This window comes from Hylobates moloch, unplaced genomic scaffold (assembly GCF_009828535.3).
Source record: "Hylobates moloch isolate HMO894 unplaced genomic scaffold, HMol_V3 SCAFFOLD_11, whole genome shotgun sequence".
In the NCBI taxonomy this organism is placed as follows: domain Eukaryota; kingdom Metazoa; phylum Chordata; class Mammalia; order Primates; family Hylobatidae; genus Hylobates; species Hylobates moloch.
The window spans coordinates 25187718-25215181 of NW_026652286.1; the positions used below are offsets into that span (position 1 = coordinate 25187718).

Below are 27464 nucleotides of genomic sequence, written 5' to 3' on the forward strand. Positions count from 1 at the left end.
TTGTCTGAAATGGGCTTTCAAATATTCTTCAGAATTTATAACTCAATGCCAAATGTATTCAACTAATACATATGTTAAAGTGCACACTACACGTCTTACTTTTGACTAATGAGATTTCAAATCCACCCTGATTCACTCCCGTTTACAGAAGGAAATTAAACAATTGATTGGTTACTTCCTTCGCTGCATACGGACACCTTGATTGGCCAGCTGCCGTGGCTAGGCAACCAGGCGGAGAATCTTTGGAACAAGTAGCAGACTTCATCACAGCAGGAGCCGTGAGGCAAGAAGCTCTGGGATCAATTAAAATGCCAGGCTTTTCCAGGCTGGTTTCCAGCGCATCTGTGCATGATTCCACATAAATTTAGGGAATTAGAGATCAGACAAAGGTAAACATTTCTGTGCTTTGCTTAGCATTGATTTAGAATGCGAAGATGAAATATACCACAGTCATCCAGCCTGGAGGGGGTTTACACCTTCAGCTGATTTTTTTCCCTCCTCAATTGCTTTATTATTTTAGGTATGTTGTAATCGAAGGCTGCTTAAATCATCTGTGTGTTCCTTTGGGGAGGGGAGGAGAAAAAGAAACAAAAGAAAAACCAGTTCCTACTTTCATAGACTAAACAGTAGAATGACTCATTCTTTAATTTTATAATCACACCTCTTAAAAGAAGAAATTATTAATGATCTTCATTTTCCAGCTATTTGGTTTCCTGAGCTTCGGTTAGATAAAAAGCTCACTCGTGTCCTCCTAGAAAATGAAAGACCGTTTCGCCCTTAAGTCTGGAAAGTCTAACCTTTTGTGGAGTCTTCTCTCTCTCTGTTTTTTTGTTGTTGTTGTTGTTGTTGTTGTTGTTGTTTGTTTTTTGTTTTCTGTTTGTTTTGTTTGTGTCCTTAGTACAGAAGGTCTTTTACTGCCTGTGTGTTGGAGAGAGGTTTAACTTCCGCACTTCCTTTGTACCTGGGATGAGGTGAGGGTTAGAGGTTTATCTTTGAAGTACCAAGCAGCATGACAAGGACAGTACAGAGATGGGAAAAGTACAGACAAGTGGCTGGAGATAATGACAAGGCAAACAAATATCATGAACAGCAAATTATAGATTTTAAAATCCTACGGAAAAAGACAATTCCTTGATATCACAGAGGTAGCACAGACTTAACCTTTTATTAAACAACAAGAAGAAAAGCAGAAAGCCATCAGTTTTTAGCTGAATGTTAGGAAGGAATCAGAAGTGGGGCTTTAAGCCATCTTCTAAATGAACATGACCAACTCAATATCTTATACTCTATTTCCACACCAGTAATGAGTGTTACAAAGATGTCCAAAGTTCTTTTCAGCTTTATAGTTGTAAAATTCTGTGAATTAATTCCGAATTTTAGAAAAGCTGAGGAGAAAATTAACATTTATTGAGCTCTTAGGTCTGGGCTCAATGCACATTTACTCTATTTTTTAAAATCCTGTGAGGGAGACAGTATCTCAATTCTACAGGTGAGGAACCTGATGTTTTCATACAATGACAAATGACAAAGCTCTTGTCTTTCTATCAATCAAGCTCATGTTATTTCTACTCTTTCTACCCTCTGAATTATGTCATCCTCAAGAATTCTTATAAATTCTTATAAATCCTTATAAATGAGGACTACCCACCTAAAGTTTGACTTAGGTGAAATAAATCATTCGTTCTATATGTTTTATAAACATAAGTGCAGTGTAATATAAATCTATAATGACCACTTCCAGGAGAACATAAAAGCTTAAGAAAATATCAGTTTAAGCATCTCTTTTCATTTGGTCAGCAGACTGTGTGAGAAATGGCAACCTCCCAACAGAACACAATATATGAGAGGGTTGAGAGTCGGACTCTGAAGTCTGGTATTCCAACTCTAGATACCTTCAGAGTAGGGTAATACAGATCTTGCCAAAGTACATGGTGAAATATTTTAATGCGAGAGTGAGTGTAGGTTAAAACTCCAGCAGCTTGGAGTTTTAATATTCTGTCATCCACGAGTGCCTGTAATTAATGCTGCTTACATTCAGTTGGCATATTTATGACTTGAGTTTCCTCCTTATATCCACTCTTCAGGTTTTCCCTACCTATTAGCAGTGCTCAGAGACCAGGGAGTAATTGACTGCAATTCAGTGGAAGCAGAAAAAATTGCCTAAGAAGACATCAATAAAAGAATGATTTCCATAAAGGAACAATTACTTCTGCTACATTCTTTGAGCTGATAGAAATCTAATTTTAAAAGTTCTTCATTAGTTTAGAAAAATTCTGCTTCTTCTCAGAGTGAGTTTTGCTTTGCTTTTGCTTCTTTAGAAAGAAGAGTTCCTCGATAATACAATGCTAGATGGTAAATCGCTATCTTAGTTCCCTACCAGAAAAGGGTCACACCCCTGAAGCTTCAGAAATCACTGCCCCCATGGCTTCTGTTGGAGCTCTGCTCTGTCAAAAGCTGATGCTCTCTGAACTGCCTTTGGGTGATTCTTTTTCTTCTCCTTCTTCTTTTTATTTTTTATTTTTTGAAGAATAGCACAAATTTACAGCTGAATAGCTTTATCATTCTGTCCTGTAGAAGCTAAGAAATTTGAAAGTCTTCCTTTATTTCCATTTATTCCACTCTCTCTGTCCCTTTTAATTCAAATTGGCTGTGATTCCACTCTCTCTGTCCCTTCAAATTGGCGGTATCTTTGCTGTATAACCCCATCTCTATTCCTGGCCTCTGTTGAGATAGCTGATTAGGTTCATGGTTCATACCATCACTTATCAACTTATCAAAATGTTGGTCAGTTATCCCCTTGGTGTTCTCTTATGGACATACCTTCTCATTTTTACAACATAGATAGGCTGAGAATTTTCAACATCTTTAAGTTCTGGTTCCTTTTTGCTTAACAATCTCATCTTTCATTCATTTCCCTCTCCTCTTATTTCACTATAAGGAGTCAAGAGGAACCAAGATGCTCCTTCAACGCTTTGCTTAGAAATCTCTCTAGCTAAGTATCCAATTCTATCACTCACAGGTTCTGCTCTCCACAAAACACTAGAATACAAACACATTTCACCTGATTCTTTGAAACTTTATAACAAAGAACACCTTTCATTCACTGTCCAATAATATGTTTCTCGTTTTCATCTAAGACTTCTCTAGAATGGCCTTTATCATCCATATTTCTACCAACTTTCTGTACGTGATTATTTGTGTATTCTTCAAGATGGGCACTTTCTCTATAGTTATTTTCCTTTCTTTCTGAGTACTTAACAGATTCATCTTTAATATTCCCTTCATCCCAATATTGGCTTTTTCTAGCACGCACCTCAATCTCTTCCAGCATCTACCAATTACCCAGTTCCAAAACTGCTTCCACAATTTTATGTATTTGTTATAGTGGCACCCTATTTCTTGGTAATAATTTCTGTCTCAGTTTAGGTAGCAATAACAGAATATCATAGACTAGGTGACTTAAAAATATTAATTGATTTCTTACAGTTCTGGAGGCTGGGAAGTCTAAGATCAGGGTGACAAAATGGTTAGGTTCTGATAAACCTCAGTGGCCCTCTGCCTAGTTTGCATGTGGCCTTCTTGCTGAGTCCTCACATGGGAGGAGGAGAGGAAGAGAAAGATAGAGACAGAAAAAGAGAGAGAAACAGACACAAAGAAAGGAAGATCAATAATGATCCAGGGAAGGTGCATTGCACTTATTGCTAATTTTGCACAAAATGTATATTCACAAATATGTAGGAAGAGACTTCTGATTTTGGCAACATGAATAACATCCAACACAGACTCCTCATCCCCTCAAAAACGCACTATAGTAGAAGTTAACAATAGCAACAACAAATGCACACAGATGAATAGGTGTACTCAGGAGAATGAGCAAAAATCCAAAATTTTACAAAAAAAAAAAAAAAAGAGAGAACTCAAAAGAAAAAGGTAAGCAATTTTATTAACCCTGTAACATCCTAGGAAGGAGAAAACCCTGATATAGGCCCTAAAATCTAGTACTTAGGGTATATTTCTTAGGGATAGAAAAACAGTGGTTTAAAGCTGAAACTTGGGGCCCTGAGTAAAGCTGAAGAGCATTAGAGCAGCCTCGTCATGTAAGTGAGACTAAACCACTCCTATTGGGTTAGGGTCCCACTCTTATGACCTTGTGTCACCTTAATTAACTCTTTAAAGATGCTATCTCCAAATATAGTCACATATACATTTTGGCAGAACACAATTTAGTCCATTACAAATACAATCCAGAAACTCCACCCCTACTTATCTACCAAAAGGAAATGGAATATATGTTTACACATATATTTTACACATATAAAGACATTTATGTGAATGTCACAATAACATTACTCTTAGTGGCTATAAACTTGAAATAATTTTAATGTCTGCGAACTGGTGAATACATAAACAAAATGTGGTCTATCTATCCAATGGAATAATAGCCATAAAAAAACTACTCGTCGATGCTACAACATGGAAGAATCTCAAAGCCATGGTAAGTTAAAGCAGCCCCTCACAAAAAACTACATATTGTATGATTACATTCATATGAAATTTCCAGAAAAGACAAATCTGTAGAGACAGAAAATAGATCAGTGTTTGCCTGAAGCTAGTTGTGGTACTAGAAATTAATCACAAAGGTGCACAAAGGAACTTTTGGGAGGGATATAAATGTTTTAATATCAGATTGTGGTGATGGCTGCTCAACTCTATAAATGTCCTAGAAGTCATTGAATTGTATATTTAAAAATGAGTGAATTTTATGTTATAAATTATACCTTAAGCTAGTGCAGCAGCTTATGCCTGTAATTCCAGACTTTGGGAGGCCGAGGTGGGCAGATCACCTGAGGTCGGGAGTTCAAGATCAGCCTGACCAACATGGAGAAACCCTATCTCTAAAAAAATACAGAAACCCTATCTCTACAAAATTAGCCAAGTATGGTGGCGCATGCTTGTAATTCCAGCTACTTGGGAGGCTGAGGCAGAAGAATTGCTTGAACCCAGGAGGCAGAGGTTGTGGCGAGCCGAGATTGTGCCATTGCACTGCAGCCTGGGCAATAATAATGAAACTCTGTCTCAAAAAAAAAAAATTATACCTTAAAAAAGCTGTGAGGAAAAAGAAGCATTTAAGGAAGGAAATAGCATAGGTGTTCATAATCCTTGCACTTTCTCCTTCTCCTTCTCCATATGCCACATTCCTTTCTGAAAATGACCTGCTTATTTTCCAAGTATTTCTGGTCATTTTTTTAAAAAAGCAACTTTGAAATGAGCTATTGATCATGAGCCCTTGATCTCAAGAGAAATTACACAGTCAGTGGTGACTTTCTCTTATGGAAGCATTCATTATATGGCATCTGTTCTTTTTTTTTTTTTTTTAGCACTGTTTTGTTTTGATTCAAAACTATACAGTTAATTTCTTTCAAAATTTTAAATTAAAAATATTTTTAAGCATTACTCATTTCTGGTGGCCGATTAGAAGTCAAATGCAATATACAGTACTCATTAACGACCAAGGACACACTAGACATCACAATATAGGTAACATGTAAATTTGTTTTCTTAATAAATTGCATGTTGACAATTACATTTATTTATAAATTTTCCTTCCAGACTTTTTCCGTTAAAGGAAAAATCATAGACCATGAGATGTTCTTTCACATTCATATTTCAATTAGAAAATTTTAAGCGACTGTGGAAAGGTTAATGCCACTATGATGCTTTCTCAAATCCCAAAAGTCTTCACAATCCCTTTGGACGTGGCCCCATTTCCCAAGCCAAACATCATTTCCATCTGTATTCTGAGAGCTTCATTGAGCTTTTAGATTTGTATTGTGCTACTTAAAATTTCATACAATTTGGATACACTTTTGCATCTAGAGGCAGTTATGTCTTAGGCCAAACCCTGAACTTAATTAACTTACCATAAACCTTCTTACCTTATAGCTATATCAGACCATAATACCAGTGCCCAGTTTGTGAAATAGAAGTAAGGCATGCAGTAGGAGTATCTTTCTGTGTCAACTAATGAGGCATTCTTTTCAAACGTCAAAACCTTCTAGCAGATAGGCATTTTTAATCATTCTATTTTGATAGTACAGGGGTCAAAGTTCAAATTATAATTGCTGTAGGACAACAGTAAAAAGCAGATCTTGTCCTAGGGGACTTCCTTGAATTGCAAGTTAAAAAAAAATCAGATATTAAGTGATAAAAACAAAAACTGAAAAACTAGATTTGAAGTATGATATGATTAAAAGTGACCAAACTTGGATTCAGGTGGATCTGAATTTAGTTTCAGTATTGCTCCTCATTAGCTATGTTAACTTGGGCAAGCAATTATTTTACTTCTTTAATCTTTTATTTTTTTAATTGATAGAAGGGTATACAAATATTTATTTCTAAGACTTATTCTGAGGAATAAGTGGGAGTTCTTAAACCGAGATATTTGAACTACTCTCAGGGTTATTGTGAAGCACTGAAACTGCAAGAAAACATTTGTAGGTTGTTTGAGTGTTCATAGCTTTCATCAGTTCTCAAAGGAATTTCTGTGTTCATGAATCACTAAGAAGGGATACATAGGTGTTTGTAAATACAACTTTGACAACACTTGAGAATGTGTCAATAATGTCAATAATCTATTTCCTTCTCCTTTCTGAAATATGATTAGATTAAAATTACAAACAATGTAAGATTCCATATTGAATACTCTTTTATACCACATGTATAGATGTTTTCAACAGACAATGAGAAAAAACACTGATTTTTGTTCTATACAGGCCTTCAATGGATTGAGCAAAGCCCATCTACTTTGGGGAGAGCAAACTGCTTTACTCAGTCTACTGATTCAAATGTTATTCTCATCCAGAAACACTCTCACAGATACACCCAGAGAAATATTTAACCAAATATTGAGTTCTTATGGTTCAGTCAAATTAACACATAGAATTAATACTCACACAATAGATTATTAAATAGCTGTCCCTAGAGGTAAAATACATATTCTTAATATAACTTAGCAGTTATTCATGCAATAGCTTACTTCCAATATTTAGCCTTATAGAAACCACAATTGAAACACGTATTTCCTAGGTTAAACGCTTCCATGTTGACTAAAGATTGCTGACACCTGGAACTTTTGTTTGTTTATAATCTGCTTTCTCCTGTTTTAATTTCCAGTTATTATCCTTGTAGAGTTTCATTTTGTCTAATAGGTTATTTGTTCTGCCCTATAAAGTTGCACTATTTTTTTTGTAGTTTCTCAGAGTTTTGCAAACCATTTAGCCATTTTCTTCAAACTTTTAAACTATTAATAAAGAAAACCTTGAAAAAGTATGTGATGCTTACATTTTTATGCATTGAATCAAGTTCAAAGTTAGTGACACAGAATTTGTAAACTTATTTTCAATGAAATTACTTAAATAAATACTCCGAAACACACATAATTCTTACAGCAGTGACTCCATGTCAGTTAACATTTCTAGGTTGAGCATTCCAATTCTGAAAACTCCAAATCTAAAATGCTTCAAAATCCAAAACTTTTTGAGCACTGATATGACAATAAAGGAAATGCTCATCATAGCATTTGGGATTTGGGATTTTCAGCCAGTAAGTAAAATGTAAATATTCCAAGTCCAGTATGAAATTTCCAAAATTTGACTGGTTTGGTGTACAACTTTAGCAGTTTCACCTAGTATAAACTTTAGATTTAAGACTTGTTTTTTCAGGGTCTTTTCACTTAAAGAGATACATTCTCTCTTTTTTTTATGAAATGTTATTTTTCAGGTTCTTTTTATGATGATTCTCTTATCCTTTGAGTTTTTAGGTAAAACTTCATTTTTTTAAATGAGGTCTTTCTTGACCATAAAATGTAAAAGCACCAAATCTCACCCCCAGTGAAATGAATACTTTTTACTTCTTTAGACTCACCAGTATCTGAAGGGCTCCTTTGTTGGCTTATTAAAACTTTCCCTCTCTCAAAGGAAAGCACTTAGTACTTTCTATATAGAGATTGAGTATCCCTTATCCAAAGTGCTTGAGACCGTAAGTGTTTCAGATTTCAATTTTTTTTCAATTTTGGAATGTTTACGTTATATTCACTGGTTGAGCATCCCAAATCCAAAATATTCCAGTAAACATTTTCTTTAACCATGATGTACTCAAAAGTTTTTGGATTTTGGAGCATTTCAGACTTTGGATTTTTAGACTTGCGATGCTCAACCTGTAGAAATTACACAATAAACACTGAATAAATAAATGAGCTAATGAATGAATGCTTATGCTTCTGTAGCTGTGTTAGTCCATTTATGTTGCTGTAAAGGAATACCTGAGACTGGGTAATTTACAAAGAAAAGCGGTTTATTTGGAGTCACAGTTCAGCAGGCTGCACAGGAAGCATGGCACCAGCATCTGCTCAGCTTCTGGAGAGGGCCTCAGGGAGCTTACAATTATAGCAGAAGGTGAAGGGGAGCCACGTATCACATAGCAAGAAAGGTAGCAAGAGAGACAGAGAGAGAAGTGAGGTCTCAGACTCTTAAACAGATCTTGCATGAACTCAGAGTGAGAGCTCATTTACTATCATGAGGACAGCACCAAAACATTCATGAGGGATCTGCCCTCATGACATGACCCGAATACCTCCCACCAGGCCCCACCTCTAGCATTGGGGATCACATTTCCACATAAGATTTGGAGGGAACAAACATCCAAACTATATTAGTTGATTGGAAAGATCATATGAAAACTCTTTGGAATACAGTGTAAATATGTGTGTGTATATATATATATATATATATGTATATTGCCTAAAATGTGTTTCAAAAACTTTTCTCTGATGATAAGAAGAAGTAAAAAGATGAAAGCCCCCAGGCACCTATAAATTAAGGGGAACAAAGATGGAACTGTGGTGAGAAGTGTGTGAGACAGAAGACTCTGGAGGAATCAGAAAAGGAGGATTCAAAAAGTAAGTGCTTTGGGGACATTGTTATCCATGGATCTTTCTCATTTTTATACTGTTTGCAAACAAAGGCACTGGCTGCCATTGTTCCCCATTATATTTTCAAGGCTGTTTGTATAGCAAATGGCCTTCGTAGATATAGATATAATCCTCCAAGCTCCTAGAGCAAAGGGTAGCTTTGATAATGTCTGGTATACTAAAGATAATGTCTCTTCCTGGAGCAAAGGTCGCAGGAAATGTGAATGCTTAGAATCAGACAATCTGGATATGAAATCTGGTTCTGACACTTACTGGTAAGGTATTTTACCCATTTTAGGTATAAGATTTCGAATTTTGTGTGGCAGTTTTAAGAAAATATGCCTCAAGAATTGTTTAAATAAATAAATAAGATTACATGATGACTTGCACCATGTGTCTTAGTCTGTTTTGTGTGCTGCTATAACAGGATACCACAAACTGAGTATAAACAGAAATGTTTTGGCTCACAGTTCTGGAGTCTGCGAAGTTCAATATCAAGGTGCTGGTATCTGGCACATGGTTTCTTGGTGTGCTATCCTATGTTGGAAGGTGGTAGGGCGAAACAGAGAGAGAGAGGAAGAGAGAGCCCACACCTGAAAGCCCTTTTATGAAGGCACTCAACCCTCAATAATTCCCCACGGTCTAGTTATCTCTTAAGTCTGTACAATGGCAATTAAATTTTAACATGACTTTGGGAGGGAACAATCTTTCAAACCATAGCAGCATGATAGGCATATCTTTCGTGCACAATTGCTTACTATTTCTATCCTTGTTTCACCTTCCTTTTTCTCTGCCTTTCATCCTACCTTCTTTGAACTGTCTTTAGAAAATCAAAATGCCCCCATTTCCTTAGAAGGTCACAACCCACCTCAAACTGATAAAGAAACTGATATTTATAGAACACATCCAAATATAATCAGCCTAAAACTTTTTGGACAAAACGAACTAACAAACATAAGTACAAAGTAGAGATTATAGAGGCTTTGACAATTAGTCAAACTCCTCTATCACAAAGTATGTCTTTCACCCAGTTATCATTCCCTGACATACCAACCATCTATTGAGCACTCACCAAGTGGGTGTATTGAGAGAGAAGAGAGGATGTAGTAGTATGAAATGAATTCAGCTCCAGATAATAGGAAACCCAACCAACAGTGGCTTGAACAAGTAAAGGGTTTATTTGACTCATGCAAAAAGAAGCCCAAGGTCATTTGGTTTAAGTGTAACAATGCCATCAAAGACCTTTCTAATATGCCACCCTCAACATGCAGTTCTTCAGCTTCTAATATGCCATCCTCAACATGAAGGTCTTCAGCTTCAAGCTTGTCTTTTCTTGGTAACATCAGATGAACTGTGTGAATTACATCCATTTAATTCTGGTACCTCTTAAACTCTCCCTTCAAAGTTCTGTCAAAATTTCCTAACAGCATTTATTGACCAGAGATCTCAAATCCTACTGGTATTTAGCCTCAGAGACATTTTACCCAATGGAGAATGGAGCTGTATTCCATTACCAGAATGCTGAAGGCTGCCACCAGCCTTATACAGCTTTCTTTCCATCAGAAGATCCATGGAATTTTCTGTACCCCAATATGGGACAAGGATCAGGTACCAAGCTCTTTCATGTTCTCTTGCCCTCTCAAGTAAAATTCTCTCTCTCTCCCTCTCTCTCTCTCTCTCTTATTTTTTACCCTAATATCTTTATTATGTTGAAATTAAACAGATTGTTGCAAGTGATCGTATCTCAGGTTACATTCCTTTTCTTTCTCTGAGAACATCAAGAAAAATTCATCATAATCAAGAATGGCAGTTGCAATGGAAAGAATGAGCCCTCCTGATCCCTTGGCACAGGCACAACTAGGTGGAAGCCTGTCAACTCCTAAGTTGAGGCCACAAGAAGGGCATGGGTAACAGGAAAATCACAGTGAGAGTATTTCTAACAGGCTCAGAATTAGGCAACTGTGTACACATACAAATATATATATATATATTTTTTTTTTTTAGGAAACAAAAAATTCTGTGCCTGGGTGGTTACATGTAGCTACAGCAGCTTCACAATGAATCCAGAATCTAGATCTCTCCATCTTTCTCTGTGGCTAACCATAACTAATGTTTCTTGCTCATAGTTGTAAGACAGCTGTTGATGTCCCACTCACCAGTTAGGAGGATCGAGAAGAAGCTGCTTTCCAGGAAATCCCAGTCAACTTCCAAATAAATCTCTTTGGTAAAAAATGTGTCACAGCTCCAACTCTTTTTTTGTGAGGTAATATGGGGAATAAAATATTTTAGTAGTAAAACTGGGTCTCTGCCAATAAGAAAGAAGGAGAGGTTAGATATTGGGTAGATAACTAGCAGCATCCTCCATGTGATGAACTGGAATGGGAGACTATGCTAGCTTTGATAAATTACATCTGGCCTCCATTTGCTAGCTCTAGTCACATGTTAAACTATTTTCTATTGAATCCAAGGAATGCACTTAAATTACACTCAAGTTTTCAGTTTGAAATGAAAGTACCACATTTGTTCCACTCTACTCTTATTATTTCCACCAAATCCTGAATTTCTCCATTCCTTACCACTATGTTCCATGGAATTACATTCAAAGTCTAAGTCACAGCCCACTGAAATCCACAGCAGTCAAATGGTTAAAAACCAGAGTTCCTAGAAAATCCACCTGAGATGATTAGTTAAAGCAATCTGAAAAAGCAAGGTATTTCACTGCCTGCCACATAATGTTTCTCCAGCCCCAGCCCCTGTAAAAATAAAATATCTTTAATGGAAGCCAACTCATTACCCCATAAAATTACTGCAACACATGTGCTTGAAAATGTAAGACAGATATTGTGAACTTGGCATGCCACAGGGAACCACAGAAAGGTTCTCCAAGAAATGATTTCATTTTGTTGGTTTCATATTTAAAGTCACATTTTTGGCAGGCAATCCCAAAGACAAAGTTCCAAGAGTAAACTGGCCTGTGGGATAGAACTCAGATTCTGGTCACTTGCCCACATGTGTTTAAACCGCTTACCTGTCCTTGTATACCTGACATAATGATCTGGGAGCCTGGCTCTGTTCCTCCTAGTTGTAGACCTCTTTTTGCCATCTTCTCTTCTACCCTCCATACTGAGTGTAGTTTATTACTTTAGCACACATATGTGGGGTTATAAAACAGTCTAGATTTGAAGTGCTACTCTGGCACTTAATAGTAGTGTAACTTAAATTACATAACCACACTTTGCTTCAGTTTACTCATCTATAAAATAAGCATCACAATAATGTCTACATCATAAAGTTGTTATGAAGATTGAATCAGTTAATATATTAAAGTTCTTAAAATAGTGCCCAGCATGTAGTGTGATATAGGTGGTAGCTGTTATTATTATCACCCAGCTGGATAATAGGACATGACCTAAATTAGCCAGCAAAATGACTCCCTGAGGTAAGTCAGCCAAAACCAGAATAAAAGAATTCTGTAGAAATGTGTGTGGAAGATGACAGATATTCCCCCAAATACTGCAAATATAAGGGACTCAGCTCAGTGATCAGGGAAAGTTACCTGGGATTCGAATTCACTATTTCCTCTGGATGCTTAAGGACTGTGAAATTTTAGTGAACAGAAGAATCTCGGGGTTTAGCTTATATAGTTCCTTCATTTTATAAAGAAAAACTGAATCTATGAGTAAATACAAGGTTACATAAGTAATTAGTGGACAGTTTCCTGGGCCCTGATGCAGTGACTTTTTTTCTTATATTAAGGTAAGATAATTTCTTTATTCCCTCTCAAGTGAAGATGGGAAGAGAAAGACAAGAATCTCAAATAGGCTATAAATCTCCATAATCTCTGCTTACAAAGCGGTCCATTCCAACTCAGAAATATTTACTTAACACAGAATCTTGAAATTGTAGAAGTCTTTGGGCTTGGAGCTTTATAACTATTTACTCAGCTGATTATCTCCATTTCTTACAGTGAAATGTGAAACTTGTTTTTTAAGAGTGTATGTGCAGCTTGAAATCTTCAAGACAGGCACAAAAAAAAAATGTGAGTTAGGTTTTCCCATTTGGGTGCCAAACTTACAATCTTAACCTTTTCCTTTTCTCATCTTTGCTTCTATTATTCTGATTTCAGAATAATGTCCAGCCCCCTTATACACATTTCTGTAGCATTTTCATTTTCCCAAGGGTCTTCCTCGTTTGACTTATATCTCTCAACAGTTGTCATTAGCTTTATCATCCTCACTTGACCAATGAGGAAATCAAACTTAGAAAGGATTCAGCGACACTCTTCTATGATCACACGAGTAAAGGGGGAGCCTGATTAAAAAACAACAACAACAACAACAAACAAACAAAACAAAACACAAAGAGACAGGTTTTCTGAGTCATTCTGTCTTTCATTTATTCAGTATTATCTTACCAGGATGACTGTGTTTCCCATGTGGACTGAGGATAAGTGGTTTTAAAAAAAAGTCACTCGAGATCCTTTCTTAAAGCTTAGCTTATATCCAGGTCAGTTATGTTTTATTCTAACACACAGTAAAACTATTGAGTGTTATCAATGAGTTTACAAACAAGTCAAAAGGTAAACTATACCTGAGATATCAAGTATAAATAAATAAGAGGTTTTTAAGGTAATTTAATATAAAACAAATTATAAATGTGCTGAGGTCAATAAACCAGTGACCAGATAATTAGAGCCAATCAGAACCATAGACATAACTGAGAAAGACTATCTGTAGGTCAGCTTCACTGCTTCCCTCCCAGCCTTACTGCCCCAGTCACTCTACAGCTCCCAGATTTCGTCACACCAGACTGGTTTCATTTCTTAGCACACCTCATGCAATTTCATCATGTCTTCCTACAATTTGTATTTCCTTTTCATCTTCTCTTGTGCTTCTATTTTTAAAAAATGACTTATCATTTTATTTATCCTTCAAAGTCTACTTCAAAAGTGTCCAAGACTGATAAAATTACTGTTGTTTAGGAACCCTCCACCAATAACTGGGGCCTCCTAGGAATGTAAGAGACTCTAGGAGATAAGAAGGAAAGGTCAGTTAATAATAACTTCTCAAAGTTTCTCATCCTCATGAAGTCAGAAGACTATTAGGGACTAAGAAAGTGATGACGTGATGTTTCCAGCTCATCCTCTAATTCAGCAATTTTATTGAGCACCAACTATTTTATTTTTCTAAGTAAAAATGCATCATTAAATAAGACAAAAATAATCCTCTTATGATGTTTTTATTATGATAGCAAGGCAGACAATTATGTACATATATATATATAACAACACTCATAAATATATAACTTAAAATTGTGATGAGTGTAAAAACTCGAAAAGACAATAAGATTATACTTGATGGAAATGTAGACATTTTGGTTGAATCGCCAGCACTTACTTCATCATCTCTTGATGAATAACAAAAATGTAAGATTTGGAGAAGGACTTCAGTTCAATTGGTGATGACTCATATCTCATATTTATAAATTATTCTCATCTACTTTATCAATGATTGGTTCAAGCATAATCATGTGGCCCCGTTCCAGTCAATAAAATGTAAAACCAGTTTACTGCAGGCATCTGAGAAAGTTTAAAAAAATTATTTTTTATAGAAGAGCCATAACAAGTTAATAGTTTTGTGGTATTAACAAGGAGCCTTGTGGCCTAGATTTTCCCTGAACTCATTTTACCACCATGAAGGGGGAACCAGCTTTAGGAGGAAGATGATGATATGGAAGCTGGAGTTAAAAAAGGAACGAACTTGTTAGGGTACTAAGCCAATCACCCGAAACTCACCTGACCTCAGGATCTCCTCTTGTAGGATCTCATATTTCCTGCTCTTAACATAAACTTGAACCACATTTTCTTTTACCTGTTCCTGAAAACAAACGACACAAAGGCTAGATGGTCAGGCAAGATCTCTCTAAAAGGTGACGTTTGGACTGAAACCTAAATGATGAGGAGTAGCTAACTGGCCAAAGATCTGGAGGAGTTGGAGACAGTCAGGATAAAGAGTCTAAGGAGTAAAGAAATAACGATCTGCTTTTTGAGGGACAGAAGGAAAGCCAGTGTGGCTGGTGAAGTATGAACCAAAGAGAGAATGGGATAAGAACCAATTGAAACATACACAAGAGTCAGAGTTTTAACTGAGGTTTTAATAGATTCACAACATCTCTTCTTTGAAAGGTTTAGCAGAAGTTTTTGTTATTCTTTCTGAAGTAATACATTTTTCATTACATCCACTACAAAGAACACCTTAAATGATCTCTAACCCTTCAGCTAAGATCCACGTCTCAAATTTGAAGATCCTAAATCAGGTGATTCTTATAGAATGCTGAGTAATATACATCCTTTCGTTGGGTTATAAATATCCAAGAACATAGGCAGAAAAGCTTTGATGGCAAAAAATGTATTGTAAGACAAACGGGAAGAGGAAAGAGACAGTCAATATTCTGACTTCCGGGCATACAAACAATTCTGCTTTAAAGTGATTTTAAATATTCAGAACCAAATGGAGAATTAGAGACAGTGTTAAACCATCACCGTTTATCCTCATAGTTTGTTTTATTATTGCTTCTAAATCCTTAACATATTGTAAAACTAAATGCTCCATACTTTACTGATCTGTATAACACTTGTACATATTCTGTTTTAAACCTAATTGCTTTAGTTATGTGCATATGTATCTATGTCTTTCCCAGTAGATTGTAAGTTCCTAGAGAAGAGACAACTTTGAAATCTCTTTTATATTCCCTTGTCCTCTGACAGCTCTATCAATTTAATAGAAACTCAGTACATTTTTGATGAATTAAGTGCTCCTTAGTTGCCATTTAACACTGGCAGACAGGTACTAAGATTCCATTTCTCAATAATTATAATACATAGAATGCATACTAGGTAAGCTCATTCCAATAGTTTGTGACAAAATTTTATATAAAAGAAGAATTATATTTCAGTTCATGAATAATTGCAGGTTTTTTTGGTCTATCTTAGAAATTTGACTGATGTCTGAGTTTCTGAAACCAACAATTCCTTCATTTGTTTCACAGAAACAACTGCTCTAAATTTCGAACAACTGTCTAAAAATGTACCCTCATTCATAGGGCACGTTCACCTCATTCTTCAAATATTGGTTTCCTTAAGTAATCAGTTTCTGGAACCCAACATTTGGTTTTGATATCCTTCCTATGTGTTCTCAGAGCAACCTGGTTTGTATGACTCAACCTATGTAGTTCAGTCTTACTCTGATAGATACACAATACATGTTTGGTTGATTAATTAAGAAAAAGTCTGTGACATCCAACTTCCTTCCCATCCACAAGCTCTTATCAGGGAGACAGTCAGCATAATAATGCCTGCCATGTGACTGATACAATAAATAAATAAATAAATAAATAAATAAATAAATATTAATGCTGTTGACATTTGCAAAGTAGCATACATTATGCCAAAAGCATTCACACACATTATTTCGTTTCATCCTCAAGACTTCTTCTAAAGCCAGTGATCCCTCTGTTCTTCTCCACTTCCATCTTCAGGCTAAGGCAATGGAAATTGAAACTCAAAATGAGTTTTTTTTTTTCTGAAACTGAATGTAAGTCTGAAGGATTCTAGAAATAAATAAATATATATATATATAACTATTCCCTTGTGTTCAATGTAGTCTATTCATTGAGTCTAAGAATTCCTTGAGAGCCAGGGGGATTATTTATTTATGGTATTCTTTTCAGCCTCCTACTGTAATGCCCAGCATGTGATATGTGCCCATTAAAGGCCAATTGAATTTAAACAAGGAGGATCATTTCTTAAAATTCTCAACAGTAAGGCTACAAGTACAAGAAAAATATACTTTATTTTCTAGCCATATCAAAGCTTTGCTTACTCAGATATTTCTTTTTTCAATTATTCTGCATAACCAAGATTTTACTGAAGTAAAATAACCTATTAAATAAAATCAGTTTCTCTCGCGAACTAACATTTTTCGTTTTGCTTCACATTTTCATTAGTAGCCTTAAAGTATGCTATTTTAAATATATTATTGATATAAACTTATATATTTAAAACTGAATATATTACCATGTTTATCTTGCTATTTGCTGGACATCTTAACAAGTAAACTTGATTCGTTTTCAAGCTTTTGAACGAAAATGCTCTTGCAACTGCTAGGTGATCTTGGGTGAATCAGGACTAGCTCCCACAATTAACTTCTCAGGTTTTAAATCTGTCAAAGAGAAAGTGCAAATGATTTAATGTCTGGAAGAATGTCAGTGTCCACTGTATCATGATCTGCTAGTAAGCAACCTCAGTTCCTCTTCCTGGTTCCAGTTGAGGTTAAAATGAAACTTTCTAGATCTGCTTCTGAATGTTCTCTATTTTCAGAGAAAAGAACTACTAAATTATTGACATCTCAGTTGGCTCCATAACTGATATGTTTCAAACTGTGTGTTGAATTTAACGTATTGCTTTACCTTTACAAGTTTAATACAATTTAAAAATCCCTTGAAAATGTAAGTTTACATTTTGTCATTATTGGGTTACTTGACATAGAATAAGGAAAATAAAATATTTTTTATCTGCTTCAAACAAATGAATATATAAAAGATGCTGCCATATTTTCCCTGATTTACCATGTGGTTGCTGTTATACAAAGAGGAATGAATTCATCATCAAATATCTGTACTTCAATGTCAACATGTGGTTCAATAGCAAACAAGTGATTCCATGATTTAAATGAAGAGCTAGCAGGTTTGAATTTTATGTTGAATCAGTTTCTAGAATTTCTTCTAAAATTTGAGCCAACAATTCTGGGAAAATCATCTGTGATAAGTGATGAAGATAATATTTCATTGTTGTTGCTTGTTTTGTTTGTTTGTTTGAAAGACATCCTGGGATTCCTGAGGAACATAAAGCAGCCAGAGTCACTACCACATCAGGCTGGGATTCTTTAGCTCTAATGCCTGTCCAGATCACTGTGGAAGCATTCTCACCACAGGTTACTCTCTTGTTAAAGTGGCAATTTGAATATTTCCTCCAAACCTTTTGTTTTAATTATTAAATAAAATTGCCCAGAGAGATTTTTGTTGTTGCTGTCAGACTTTATATCAGGTAGGCTGTATTCTCTGCATTCCCTAAAACATTTCGATATCTCAACAATCAGCTACTTGGTTGCCTGTCAGTTTCTTAAGAAGGACAGTCACATGTCACAAGAGAATTCAGCCAGGTATAAGCAGACAATGAAATCAAAGCTGTACCAACCCTTCCACCATAGAATCATGGACTTTAAGAAGTTTCAGGGACCATCTAGTCCAGTATTTCATTTTACAGATGAAAAATTCCGAAGGTCGGCCGGGCGGGGTGGCTCACGCTTGTAATCCCAGCACTTTGGGAGGCCGAGGCGGGCGGATCACGAGGTCAGGAGATCGAGACCACGGTGAAACCCCGTCTCTACTAAAAATACAAAAAATTAGCCGGGCGTTGTGGTGGGCGCCTGTAGTCCCAGCTACTCGGAGAGGCTGAGGCAGGAGAATGGCGTGAACCCGGGAGGCGGAGCTTGCAGTGAGCCGAGATTGCGCCACTGCACTCCAGCCTGGGCGACAGAGCGAGACAACGTCTCAAAAAAAAAAAAAAAAAAAAAAAAGAAAAGAAAAATTCCGAAGGTCACATTGGCTCCAGACTTTTTTAAGATCTTAGCGTTTACTAGCAGGTACATCTTCTGGCTCCTAGATTTGTTCGTCCTAAATCTCGTAGTCCTCAGATCTTGTTGCCATTCTTGTATCCTCCTGTGAAGGACTAGCATCTTCCAGACTTCTTTTTCATATGGCTCCTGCTGGTTTAGGCCACTGGGAGACACTGGTAGAGGATTGGAGGACTAGAGGAAGAAAGAAGCAAACAGTGTCTTAACGATATCTGTACATGGTAATGCCATAATATTGCATTTTTCATCTATGAGTATGATTAGAAAATCAAGATTTAATTTTTTCATCACAGATGGAAAATTTCAATGTTTCAATGGGCTGGTTAGGTCACATAGATGAATAAAGCAGGCACAGTAGACACCATGGAGAACGCTCAGCCTATCTAGAGATGAACTAACACACAACTCCAGAAAACTACTGCCCTGTGAAAAGCTGGCCTGTGCTGCTGACTTCTCTGAATTTTTCATTGAAAGGAAACATCTAGAACTGCATGTGAAATTGTCTTTTTTCTAAGTGATAGAAAGCATTTCAATTTTTAAAAACCACTATATGAACCAAATGCAATTTAACTGTGAGAGAAAACTGGCAGGCAGTTTATGATTCTGGCTTTGGAACAACAGCTCACCTCTAGGGAGGAAAAGTACATTTAAATATTCACCATGAAGTGCAGGGTTAAAGAACTCACCAGAGTACTTCCTCTTCTCCACTGCCCTGCACATCTAATACATGGTTATTTCAAGTAATCATTCTATCTTGCTAAAACATCTTAACATAGCTGCTTAAATATTCTACTTTACTTAGTGTATTTAAACACAAGACTAAGCATGAGCATACAGAGTTTTGGGGAGTTAAAAGGGCAACACTTGATAAAGACCATGAAACTGAGTTGCCAAAAAAACCAAACAAATCCTGTTGTAAGTGCATGGCATACCTTCAGTTATTATCTACAAATAAACCCTGGTAATGAGGTTTGGGATTCCTCTCAGTTGCATGTTGATGATAGATTCTCTGTGGAACTGACTCTAACCCATTAAGCAAGCTTGTTCCTGCCACCATGGCTGTTAATTTGACAAGACACTGTCACATTAAGTAGAACAAACATGTTTTCGTCCAGTCAGCCATCCAGAACCGACATAGCTGTTACTCTAACAACTGGATATTGATTGGAATCACTCACCCCATCTGACCCTCCACTGGGAGGTGGAGACCAGGCTCAAGCTGACTGAAGATTTGCCTCATTGGCACACATGGGTAGCATATTAAGGATAGCCACAAATTTTAAACCATTTAGCTCCTTGTCATGTTCAACCTTCAGGCACTGTCTGGTTCTCAGTTTCTTCAGTGGAGCAATAGGCTCCCAATAAATCATTGTTTATTAGTTTTCTAGATCTACACATCCATTGGTGAGGATGAATTTGTGCTGTTTTAGCATTTACAACTTCATAAATGCAAAACATCATAAGGCACACAAAGAAATTTTACAAGAAGTCCAAAAGATAAAAAATTAAAAATTGTTGAATTCTAAAAGGTAGGATGGAGTCTTCCCTCTCTTTTAATCTATGTGATTGAGAGACATCCACTTAGTTTTTGAATGACCAATTCATTTAACCCAGATATAACCTTAAAAGGCTGTAAATCAAGCTCACTGAGAATAGAAATGATATTTACCTGATGTTAACTGTTTTTAATCTGGCTATTTTTAACCTGCTTATTAATATGGGTACCTAACATTTAGTAGAGCTTGCTTTTCACTCAGTCATTCATTTACCACAGATAAATTTTAACATGTGAAATTGCTGGGGTATCATTTACCTGTGTCTCTGTGTCAATCTCAGCATACGTTAGGCCCTGCTCTGTTCACTAAACTTCATATTCATGAGAGAATCCCATGGTTGAAAAGGACCTTAAAGGACATTTAATCAAATTGTACACCAGACTCCCTTGCCTGCTCTGGAACAGTCTCAAGAAGTGGGCATCCAATATTTGCTTGAACACCTCCAGTACTGGTAAACTCATTAAACTCATAACCACCTGGAGAATTCTATTAAGATAGTAGACATATATCCTCTGTTTTTCTAGTGTAGGTCAAATCCTTCTTCTGCAGGGAAGTCATTCAAATATCCAAAAATAGTAATGGTGGTCTCTTTCTGTCTTCTTCAAGAGATATGGTTTGGATTTATGTCCTCACCCAAGTCTCATGTCAAATTGTAATCCCCAGTGTTGGAGGTGGGGCCTGGTAGGAGGTGATTGGATCATGGGGGCAGATTTCCAGATTTGGTGCTGTAGAGTTCTCATGAGATCTGGTTGTTTAAAAGTGTGTGGCACCTCCTCGCATCTCTCTTCTGCTCCAGCCATGTGAAGTGCCTGGCTCCTTCCCTTCCTTCCGCCATGATTGTAACTTCCCTGAGACCTTCCCAGAAGCTGATGCTGCTATGCTTCCTGCACAGCCTGCAGCACCATGAGCCAGTTAAACCTATTTTCTTTATAAGTTACAGTTTCAAGTATTTCTTTATAGCAATGTGAGAATGGACTAATACACCCAGCTAAACACCTCAGTTCTTTGAACTATTTATCTTATAGCAGCTGTCTGCAAACTGTGATCTAAGAGCTGTATCCAGCCTGTCACCTATTTTTGTAAATAAAGTTTTATTAGAACATGTCCATTCAGTTACATATTTTCTAAGCTGCTTTTATACTACAATGGCAGAATTGACTAGCTGTGAGAGAGACAGCCCCAAAATATTGAATAACCTGGCCCTTTAAAAAATAGTTTGTTGGCCACTGTCTTATACCATGGTGTGTCAAGAACCCTCGTCATCTGTATTCTGGATGTCTTTCAGTTTTTCACTACTGCTGTAATACTGTGACCTGCAAAACTTGAGAAGCTTGTGTCACTTGTTCTGGATACATTTTCTATTAATGCAGAAAAAAGTCCTTTGGCTTACAAAAATTCTCCATCTTAAAGCACAAAGAAATCCTCAGTTAAACCATTGAGATTAGCCTGATATATAGCAGAAAATATAAATTTTTGCTGTTTTTCTCCAAGTGTATTCTTATTTTACTGTTCCATCATTGCTTTAAAATATACTTTTGAGTACCTGTTATTGCAGAGCATTGTTCTAGACACTACATAAAATACTAAATAAGACAGAGTCCTTCCCAAAAGAGTTTGCATCTGGTTGTATGGAGGAAAAATTTATAAAATAACTGATATATTTGGGGTTTTAAAAATCTCCCTTCACTAGATTATCAGCTCCATAAGGTCAGGCTGCCTTGTCTGCTTGTCTCTATAATGTCTCCCCAGTGCCTAGAATGGTGCGTGACACATGTTAAATTATCAGTAAATATTTGTGGGATGAGGGAAATGATTAGAAGAGGGAGACAAAATATAACAAAATATTAAATTGTGTGATAAAGACTATACAAAAAACAGGAACTCTGGGAAGAAATAGATCAACATGGTCTGGACATAGAGGTGGATGGAAACTTCACCATGGAATCTAACTTCTCCTTTAAAAATAGTTATCTCTTTTACTGTCTGCAGATTGTCATGTCTAACCTGCATCAGAATCCTCTAGTTCGCTTATTAAAAGGAGAGATTCTTGATGCTTATGAGGACCTCCTGAGCCAGAATCTGGCTGCCATGCCCAGAAATTATTCTTATGAATTCTAAGATTTGAAAACTACCCCTCTCAACAGAAGGTGACACAGTCTCTATGTGAATACCTCTAGTGATGAAGAACTGACACTACCACAAGCTTCTGTATGTGTTAGCTTTTGTTGTTGAAAAATAATTTTTTACTGAGTTGCAATCTGCCTCCTATCATTTCCAATCATTGGTCTCAGTTGCATTCATTAGAATCACACGGGACAAATTTATTTTTTTTCTTTCGTATGACAACTCTTCAAATGTGGAGAGTTCTATTAAATGTCTTCTCCTAAATCAACATGACTTAGATGCTCTTATCTTTGTAGTTGTTGTTCACTAGCAGAACTTCCCAAGATCTATCAGTTACCCCAACATTCTGCTGAGGTGCCAGAGGAACTTGACACTCAGAGCCAAGTAAGTGGTTTGGGAATCTGCAGATGAATCTCTTTCCCTTCTATACCAAGTGAAACAGTCTGCCATAACCCATTCATCATTCACACCTGAAGCCAGAGTATGTACCACCCCCTCTAGCCCTTTATGTTCAGTCTCAGCAGACTCATTGGAAGGGGTTGAAGAGAGACGTGCTCATAGATTGTGGATTCCCATCTCCACACCATTCTTAACACTCTTGTCAAGTTCTATATTTCCCAACATCCATCTTAAAATGTGTCTCCCAGAACAGACTCATGTAGAGGTCAAAGTCTAAGTCGGAGTTAGACTTCACCACTAATTAGCTGTGCAACACTGGGTGATTATTGTTTAAATTCTTTTAGCCTCCATTTGCTTAATCTATAAAATATAAATAATAGCACTTCCTCATATGGTTGTAAGAATTTAATGTGGTAAAGCAATTAACATAGTACCTGGTGGTATACAGTGAGAAATATAGGTAAAGCAATTAACATAGTGCCCGGTGGTATACAGTGAGTTTTCAATAAATGTCAGCCATTATTACTACTTTCTTGGTAGAATGAGACTGTTATGTCCCAGCAATCCTGGGAGTGTTGTAATATTTTTATTTACATTCCTTTCTCCTTGTGCAGATGGTGAACACAGGCAGGGGCCACATCTGACTTATCTCTAGCTCCAGGTACTAAAGAGCCACTGGGGAGAGCTCAGTCATGTAATCCAATGCTATCTAAGTAAGTTTTCAACCTCTCTAGTATTTTGCATATTACCAACCCCCTACTTTGTGTTTCTAAACTAGGCCAACCTAATACATGCAACTCTGTGGGTAACCAATTTTAGAAAGCCACCATCACAACAGCCTCTTCTTCATAATTGTCTGAAATCCCGCTTCCCTGCCCCTGCCCCTGCCCTTGCGCCTATGCTGAGTCCATCTCCCTGTCTTACACCTGATCCCCTGGCTTGGTCATACATTTTTAGTTATGTGCTCACTTATGGACACATGGACTAGATTTGAGCTTGCTCTCTGACTTGCCCATATTCTGACTCTTATGAATAGCCATTCTGGTTTCCTGAGCTGCAAACTCGTAGAGCCTAGAGCAGGACCCTGTGTTGGACATCTGGCCAGCACTCCAGCCATCCCTGCCCTATCATCCCAGAGAAAAGCAGTCAGGGAATAAGAAAGATGCCACGATACAGGGTTGTCTACACATCAGACTGATCTGGCTCACCATGTCATTTTAGTTTCAACTCTTTTGCTTTGCAGACAAAGGGTAAGAGCAACACATCATTAATATGTTATTGCATTATCAGTGATGAAGTGCTAATAAAGTTAGTTCAACAAGACATGGGTTACATATAGGTAGGTCTCAGAAAATTTTATCAGCATCAGCTCTGGAAGTCAGGATGATGATGACATCAGGTCTTAAAAGCAAACTGCAGGGGCTGAATCTGACCTCCTTTGTCTTTGTGGCGGTGGCTCAACACCCAATCAATCTTACAACAGGAGTGTGATGCTTTGCACAAAAGAGGCTGGCGCAATTCAGCTGAGTGGGCGGGTTGATGGAAAGTGACTCTGGCATTACTGAGTTCAAAAGGAATTAAGGATTCATGAGAATGCTACACAGGCAGGCAAGCATAGATCCCCGGATGAATGCTGAATGAGTCACAAGGGAGACCTGGCTGGGCTTCGAATCCCAAATAAGCAAGGAATTGCTTTTTAATGATGCCGAACTATAAATATCATCACCTCAGAAAACCAGGTTCTCCTTTTACAGTGTCAGGAATCAGAAATGAGGACTACAAGACCAAATGTGTACGTTATTGACAAACATAATGCTTTACATAAAGAACACTGCCACTCTAAAACCAGTTACAAAGCAATTTTGAATTTTTCTTCATATTTTAATTGTATTTTAATCATAGTAAAAAAATTATGGGTGGAATTCAAAAAATTTCATTTTTTGGGGCCACTTCACTGGCAATAAAATTACCAGCATTTTCTCTGGTCCTACTCTGGGTCTGGTTATGAAATTGCTAATGTCTAAGTATCACATGTCATAAAAATGAGTGTGTTTCAGGTTTGCCTGCCACTTTTTCACTCCAACTCCATAGACTTATTTGAATTTCTTTCTTTCAGCCATGGATGGAAAACAAAGAAACAAAAATTGTATTTTTTGCCAAAATTTTCCAAAAAGCATTGAAAACAATATGTCCAAAATCCTTGGGTTTTAAATACTTGTCTCTGTTGTGCTTGTCATGAGCAGCTCTTGTGGAATCCCTCACTGCAGGACTTGATGAATTAGTGCAGACCTTGCTCACAACCAGGACAGGTGTCACGTGCTATATCCTTGTGACTTATTCAATTCTGCAAGGGTGGATGGGCCTTATTTTCAGCAAAGCTGGGACTACATAATTGCCAAAATAGAAGAAGTCGACATCCTGCTTAACATCCAATATTTTTTTGTAGTCATCAAATGCCTGGGATAGAGTGATATGCGTCAACACTGGAGCTCTATGTATAAATTTTTTAAATATATACAGAGATACATGCATACATAAACTGATACAGTACTGTATTCTCACCATTGCACTTTCAATATAATGTGTCAAACAATGGGAACTAAACAAGATCTAATTTAGGGGAAATAAATTATGTATGTAGAGACCTGGATCAACATGGCTATACTCAACTATAATGTTCAGCAAGCTGATTAAACCAAGGCAGGTCTGAGCTCTAGACTACGTGAACAGAATTCCATTAACAGGGCCCCTGCATCATCTGGGAAGAATTCATCTACTTTCCCTGCTCTCTTCCAACTTCTGATTGTTCTATCTGTAATCTGTCAATTAAAAGGAAGGAGACAGTGCTGCTGCTACACTGTGTTCCTATCTTCACTAAAATCTACTAAGAAAATTCCAGCACCTTGCCTGACAAATGCAAATAAATATTGTATCATTTTGATTAATCACAGTAATATACACAGATCACTCATCTTTTATTAAAAAGAATCACTGGCTTTTCAGAACTTTCTGGGAGTTTTATTGTTTTCCTCCATTTTATGGTAATGTAAAGGAGAGTCATGCTACAAAAATCGAATACTTATCTTTTCCTTGAATGTAATTTATTCCATGTAAACTCCTCTTTGATACTTTAAAATTACTCTGTTGGCTCCTCACCTGGGATTTTTATAATATAAATAAAGTATTCTCTGCATTAAGACTTAGGTATATAAATAAATAAATTTATACATTCTTTTCCCTGAGAAGAATTACAGATCAGAATGTACAATACAAGATATATTTTTATTCTTACAATCTTCTCTCACAACGTGCCTATGCATTGTACATTAGAACTAAGTTTGGGCCTGCTAAACTACATCTGTGCATGTGACATATATTAATGTAAAAGTGTTATTATTTTCCTCATAATAGAAGCACATGAAAATTTGCTTAGAATCTCTAGAAGCAAATAATAGAAAAATTGATATCTAAGAAAGTTGGTGGAACATCAAAATAGCATTAAAGGCCTTTTTGAGTTTTAACAAAAATGAAAGAAAGAAAGAAAGAGAAAGAAGAAAGAAAGAAAGAAAGAAAGAAAGAAAGAAAGAAAGAAAGAAAGAGAAAGAAAGAAAGAAAGAAAAAAATAAGGGAGGGAGGGAGGGAAGGAAGGAAGGAAGAAGGAAGGAAGGAAGGAGGAAGGAAGGAAGGAAGGAAGGAAGGAAGGAAGGAAGGAAGGAAAGAAGGAAGGAAGAAAGGCAGAAAGACAGAAGAAAGAAAGAAAGAAAAAGAAAGGAGGGAGGGAGGGAGGAAAGAAAGAAAGAGGAGAGAGAGAGAGACCCTCCTTCAACAAGGTGTTTAGAGGTTCAAGCTCTAAGATACCATTCACCATGCACCGTCTGGCCTCAGTCCACCTTCCCAGTCCTCCCTCTCCTCCTTACCCCTTCCACTAACCTACCTCTCCTGTCCTATTGACTAATGTTTAGTCCCTGAATATATGCACTATCATACCACTATGACTTTGCCCATGCTGCTCACTATCTTTCCACCTCCTCACTCCTCCTCTACCTATTGGGGTCCACTTATTTTCTGAGACTTAATTCAGATCTCATCTTTTCTGTGAAATCCTCCTCAAGTATACCTTGTTCCACATCTCCTACTCACCCAGCTGAAAAGAATGTCAGCCCCCAGCACAGCAAGTACAATTTGTCTGTGTCCTTCAGCCCCTAGTATAGGAACTGGCATAAGCAGTGGATTATGAACAAATTAACCAATTGGCAATGAACAAACCTTTCTTCAGTCTCTATGACCTCTTCTTTTTGAACCACATTTTACATTTTATTATTTTTGTTTTTTTAACTTTTATTTTAGGTTCAGGGGTACATGTGCAGGTTTGTTATATACATAAACTCATGTAACAGGGGTTCATTTACAGGCTATTTCATCACCAGGTACTAAGCCTAGTACCGAATAGCTATTTTTCTGCTCCTCTCCCTCCTCTTACCCTCCACCCTCAAGTAGGCCCCAATGTATGTTGTTCCTTTCTTTTGTGTCCATGAATTCTCATCACTTAACTCTCACTTATAAGTGAGAACATGTGAAATTTGGTTTTCTGTTTCTGCATTAGGTTTCTAAGGATAATGACCTCCAGCTCCATTTATATTCCCACAAAAGACAAGATCTTGCTATATAGTATTCCATGGTGTATATGTCTCACATTTTCTTTATCCAATCTGTCACTGATGAATA

The 27464-nt window shown here is 36.8% G+C and overlaps 1 long non-coding RNA gene across 2 annotated transcripts; it reads left to right on the forward strand.

Annotated features, from left to right (window-relative positions):
- Positions 1-259: 259 nt before the first annotated feature.
- LOC116477284 (uncharacterized) lies at positions 260-23420 on the forward strand. Of its 2 annotated transcripts, none has more exons than XR_009208767.1 (5): positions 260-389; positions 8836-8956; positions 11095-11231; positions 22637-22724; positions 23354-23420. It is a non-coding gene; the product is annotated as an uncharacterized LOC116477284 (long non-coding RNA). The 2 variants fall into 2 exon arrangements; XR_009208768.1 differs by having other exon boundaries at positions 271-389; positions 8839-8956.
- Positions 23421-27464: the final 4044 nt, after the last annotated feature.